Source organism: Acyrthosiphon pisum, chromosome A2 (assembly GCF_005508785.2).
Source record: "Acyrthosiphon pisum isolate AL4f chromosome A2, pea_aphid_22Mar2018_4r6ur, whole genome shotgun sequence".
NCBI classification, from domain to species: domain Eukaryota; kingdom Metazoa; phylum Arthropoda; class Insecta; order Hemiptera; family Aphididae; genus Acyrthosiphon; species Acyrthosiphon pisum.
The window spans coordinates 66,546,127-66,552,586 of record NC_042495.1 but is presented as its reverse complement, the minus strand read 5'-3'; positions in this window follow the sequence as shown (position 1 = coordinate 66,552,586).

Below are 6,460 nucleotides of genomic sequence, written 5' to 3'. Positions count from 1 at the left end.
CCCCCCCCCCCCGAAATGTTAAAAATTATTTTAATGGTCTATGATAGTAGCTTAAAAAGTCTTAAATTGTATTTAAAATATTTAAAAATGTACAATATGTATTAACACTTTTCAGCTATCTATTTGTGCTAGTACGTATTTAATGTGTAAAAGTGTAAAAGTTGATCAGCACCTCCCGAAAAAAAATCCTGGCTACGCCACTGAGTTCACTGTTTTAATTAACTTAACTCATTAGGTTATATGTTAACTTAAAATCAACTTGTATTATTTTTAAAATTCCTAATTAAGTTAATTTTGAATTTTCGAGTTATCCATAAAACATTTTAGTATATTTACGGTTTGTCGATATAATTAATTTAATTCGTTTAATATTATAAAATATTATTAGAAAAAAAGATTTCTTTTCGTATTTATTTTTATAGATTTGGGCTAATATAGTAATATGTTATATGAATTAAGTATTTATGAAAAAATAAAATAATAAATAATAATAGTATAATACAATGTGAAATTTAGATCATTGTCGCCCCTATGACCCCTATATTATAAGATTTATCAATAGCTATACAAGCCCATGAAGTCCCGTTTAATAAGAGCAGGCTTATTATCATTATTATTAGCCATTAGGTCACATTAGTTATTTCTTATTATTTAATATTTTATAATTTGTACGATTGTCGATTATCATGAATTGGGAATATTTCTATCTATTTATTTATTATATTTAACATTTATGTTATAATTGTATTACAAAAATACCTACCTACCTATAGTGATGTAATATACATTTATACATTCTTAGTTCATAGTTTTCATTCCTCAGTTCCTGACTAGTTTTCTCAGTCGCTTATACTGCTGCAGTTTGTCAGTAATAAGTTTTCAGTGTTTTCACTATTAGTTTAATTATTTATTTTCGAATTGTAAATGTCAAATAGTAAAATTATACAGGAGATACAACCATATAACAGGTTTTAAATACTATACACAATACTATATTATTATTCATCTATTATCATAAGTATAGGCTAAATCACTAAATTCAAGTCATTTTCATTTATTTTAATATCTTTCCAATATATTTTTTTTTAATTAACTTAATAGTTGAAGTTAAATTAAGTTAACAAAATTTATTAACTTGACTTTAAACTTAATTGATGTATTAAAAAGTTTATTAACATAACTCTGGATTTAATTGAACAAAAAATATTTAACTTAACTGAGTTAAAAAAAAGTGCTATTATTATTTCTATTGTGTCGTACCAATTGGTTTTTCATCATGTAGATTTTAGTTGTTGATAGTTTATTATATAACTGTTTTATATTTAATATCCTAAGTTTTTTAAATAGATCGTTAGTACAATTACCCTCAATATAACCTTGTTTTAATATTATTCGCACCAGTGTATTTAGTTTATTTATGTGTTTTTCTATTTTATAAGGCATATTATTAAGTGTAATTTTGGCCAAAATTTAATGAAAAATGCGATAATTTATATTTTTGTATTGAGAATTTTAAATTCCTTTTAAGATTTTCAGTTTTAAAATGAACGACTGATTGGATATTTATTTTATTAGATTATTGATAGATATTTTTAAAATGTATTTTTTGGAATTAATTTTAAACAAATAAATCATAAATTTTCAAAATTATTTTTTTTTTTTTTAATTTTAAGTCTAAATATACAATCTATTTAGAATGACATAATAAGTATATATGATAAAAAGCAGATAACATGAGATTACAATAAAAAGAAGTGAGGAAAGAAGCCACCCAATGATGGCGCTTTAATTTTTAAAAGTTATAAAATGAGTTTATTTAGACATGTTTTTTTTAAATTTTTTTTTTTTATCCCTGCCTGGAATTGTGAGGGAGGAAAGGTCTTTAATTAAAGGGGTTTGAGTGGGAGGATATAAAAGTGTTTGGCTTCTTCATGGATTGTTTTTAATTTCAGGTCTGTGTGGAGAGTATGATTAGATATGCAAGGGAGAGCATTGATTAATTTTCTTAGTGCAATGTTTTGGAATGATTGAATTTTATTTAAATTTGTCTTTTTTGCACTTTCCCATAGTTTGATGTCATAAGTCCAGATTGGTTTTAGTCATGTTTTGTAGAATGTAGATGAGTAGTTTGATATTACGGAGGTATGTTTATTAGAGATTAGAGGTTTGAGGATACGAAAACGGTTGTTTAGCTATAGTCTTTTTTCTCTAATATGGGGGGCCCATGTTAAGATTTTATCTAGTGTAAGCCCAAGGTATTTAAATGTAGGAGAGGATGGGATTGGAGCACTGTGTAGAGTTACCTCAGGGGAAGGAGCTAGTTTAAGTGTAAAGGTGGTGTGCGTAGACTTGCTATGATTTATCTTAAAGCTTCATTTGGTATACTAGTTCTCCATAAGGTCTAGGTGAGTTTGGAGGTTTGCAGAGGCTATTAGTGGATTAACATTCATAGAGGAGATTACCTTGTCGTCGGCATAGTCTGCTACTGATGTATTTAGTGTGATTGGTTGATCTGCGGCGAATATATTACAGTGAACGGGTGATAAAATGCCGCCCTGAGGGCCCCTAGCACTTATACTGCCAATTCTTGACGTGTCAGACCCGTGTCGAATTTGGAAAGTATGTTCAGTTAGGTATGATTCTTTTCAAAATATGAATGGATATTTCTTGTTATTCCAAAAACTACTCATGATTTTTTTTTAAATCCGTATATTTTTAGTGCATGCTTATTTAGGCTTTTGTTAGGGCATGAACGTACGAACACTGATAATAAATAATAATATAATATGTGGTGTGTGAGCAAGTATGAGTATATTCTTACAAATAATGTGCAAAAATTGCATAAGAAGTACATTTTTTAGCATTAAATAATTCAAGCGAGTCTTGTAAATCAGATGTTAGATGTGTAAAAAATAATTTTCTTGATTTTTTTCTTTGAAATTACAAAAAATATCCAAAAACGGTTTTAAAGTACAATTTACTTGTACCTTATTTTTATCAATACTTAAAAAAAGTAATGCTTTTGAGCGAGTCAAGAGCAATTTGTTTTTTGCTAACTATTAAAATGGTTTATAATAAGAATAATTATGTGTATTATCTAATTTAAAATAAATACAATAATTTACATCAAACTTTCCACTGTGCTCATTTAATAGGTATATAGAGAAATATAGAGAATACAAATACCTAACCTTAATAAACCTCATAATCTTGTTGTACTGTCGGCAATCTGTAAAAAATATACCTACTTTGTATGTCTTTTTTCTTACAGTTAATATTACTTATTACACATAATATGATATATCCGTTAATAATGATTTAAGATAGGTAATCCTAAATCGTACAGTGTATACTCAATAGTCTATAGTCGATACAGAATACAGATGCAGAGTGACTTCACTGCTTTTCAATATTGAACACAAATAGGTAAATAGGTAACCATAAGATATTGTTGTTCCATTAAATACCTCTCAAGTATTGTACACTTTTGTAAGAAAACTAGAAAGCCTTTCTGTGGTTAAAATAAATGAGTAAATAACATTATTTTGATTTACATAATTGTTTTTATTGAATATAATATTGTGCTACATACATAATATATTATAATATAATAATAAGGTAAGACACTAACTACCAATAATTTATAATACAAAATGTAGAGGTTTTCATACGAACGTGAATAATTATTATTCATATCGGATAAATACATAATATTATTATTCAATATTGATTACAGAGAATGCATATTTGTTATACACTACTGTCATCGTCAGGTGCGCATTTTCCACATTGTCCACTCACCATATCCCGCGACATTTTTATATTCATTATTTTCCAGACTATATATACCACAAGTGTTATTAAGTAGAACATCCCGATTACAATAACCATGATGATGGGTCCATGCTTGTCCATATTGATAAATTTCAGTTCCACAATTCCACGTCGAAGAAGGCCCGTTGGGAAGTATAGAGTAAGTAAGTAGCGACCGATAGTTACTATACCGCAAATGCGAAAATTTAACGACAGACGACCACTGAGTAGGCACTGAGTAAAAAGTAAATTACAGACTGTACAGCTAAATATGAGTACGATATATAAATTATAAAATCGTGGTCAAAGTTAGGTTAGGTCTGTGTAGTAGGCATTTAGTCAGTTTTTTGTAGTTGATGGCACTGGCTGCTAGGGAGCTCTTATCAAACTGTTGATCTTAGATCATATAGCTTAGAGAGAGAGGTCAAGGGTACGATGTATACTCTGTTCAGCGAGAGAACACGGTGATATTCTGCGCATCCCTCCGCGTCCCCAGGCTACCGAAACCGGTTTCCCTATGGCAGGGTGTTGCGTGGGGGAACCAGTTTTCGTCGGTGCGCGGCGTAGTCTCTCGCCGAGCAGAGTAAAAGAGAAAAGAGTAAAAATAAAGTGGGGGAAATACAGTACTAGTTTCATACGTCCATTATTTCACCCTTTATGTTCTTTCTCTATTTCTCTCTTCGTTATTTCTTCTTTCTTTCTCTTATATGATTCCCGTGCATTGATGGCAAGGCGGAGTGGAATGCGCTGTCCATTAGCTTATAGGTCTATGACCTGCATGGCCTACAGGTTACATATAACATCGACGATGTACGTGTTATCGACGAGTCACCGAGCCTCTAGTCTCTACTACGCCTGCGCTAGCTTTACTGCGTATGCGCTCATAATTGGTCGCAACTAGGCGCAGGTCAGCTAGTGCAGGTGAATTAGCGGCCCATAATGCGACTCGACTCTAATATTACACATGTACATCAAAATATTGAGCTGAGGCTCCATCCACTGTATATGATCTAAGTGTCTGCTATAGGCGTACAGCTATGATAACTTGATATCTGTATGGCCAAGTGGCAATAGGTGCTGACAAGTCGACGTGTTGCAAGCCCATTTGTCTATACCTCTGTTTAACGAGAGAACCCACAGGTTTTGCGCATTCTCTGTGTAATAGATATCTATTTTGTCATGGTTTTGCGCATGTTGACTGATGACCGAGAGATCGCCTAGGTCCGTTTCCTCCTCCAAGAACCCCAATCGCAACCAACACCACCCGTGTGTTTTATCGGTGAACAGAGTATACCTATTCATATATTCAGGGGTGGATCTGGCCTGTGATAACTGTCTGATATGACTCCAACTTTGTTCAATTCGTTATTTAATATATGATTCGCAGTAGTATATTATCAGGTAGGAAATCTATACCTGCGGTAGATCGCGGACCCCTAGTTTGTACGTAAGTGTATGATTTAACTCTAAAGTACCAAAGTTATATCAAGTTTGTCGTATTCTACCTATGGTGGATTAATATAATCAATTAATACAAAATCCTAACCTAACCTGTAGCGTCACTGTCGTATTTTTTACAACCTGATTTCCTACTTTTCCGATGAATTTACCTAAAATTTTGTTTCATAATAACCTTCTCCGTGATATACTCTTTTGTTTAAAAAAAATCAAGAAGACCTGATAAGTAGTTCCAGAGTTGACCCTGTACAAAGATTTTCATTTCACATTTATATAGTTAGAAGATATATATAATATATTGACAAAAATAATAATACAAATCAACAAAGGTGCCCGTAACCAATAGCAAGCAATATACACTATTATTATTTTAATCCGCAACTTAACTTGTAGTTTTTGGCCATGTCGCCAGGTGTACACTTAAGAGGTATACACTTAAGTGTATTATAATTAATTATCATGATTAGATATTACTTATTATACATAGGTGTACCTATGGTCCTGACCTTTTGTTACCTATTAATAAATCGGAGTCCGTTGTTTGCGCTTCAGACACAGGTAAACGATTATTGGGACGTAGCCCGTTTTTCCCCTACGGATCCCGTTTTACAAAAAGGTCAATTTCCAAACAGCTATGTCTAAAAAAAGTTTTTACGTTCAGGTAAATTCCCAAACGTCTCCGGTTTTTTTACAATACAAATGCCTACCCACTTCATACCTACAGACTAAGGTCTCTCTCAAAAGAGGTGTGGTTAAAAACACTGTGTTGTTGTATTTTTAAGTAAATTATAAAAATTATATTTTGTAAATAAATGTTAAAAAGTTGGGTAAGTGGATGTCGCTCTGCTGTACAGTAGGTTACAAGTGAATCACTGTATAATGGATAGTTTTAAATTTGAATTCAATGATGTAATATCACTGTATAAGAAAAACGATTCTGAGCGGAGACTGTCAGTCTAGGTATTAGACCTATTATAGGTATACTTATCTATAGTAGGTATTAAAAAAAAATTGACCTATAATTGGTATCAATAATAAATTCCAAATTAATCATGTCACAATATCCATTAGGTAACGCGTTATACATCAACAATAAACCGTGGTACTATCATAGATATATAATAGTATACTTTAGAAGTTTCAAGTACTCACAAATAATATTATACTATCACAACAAAATAACTAAAAT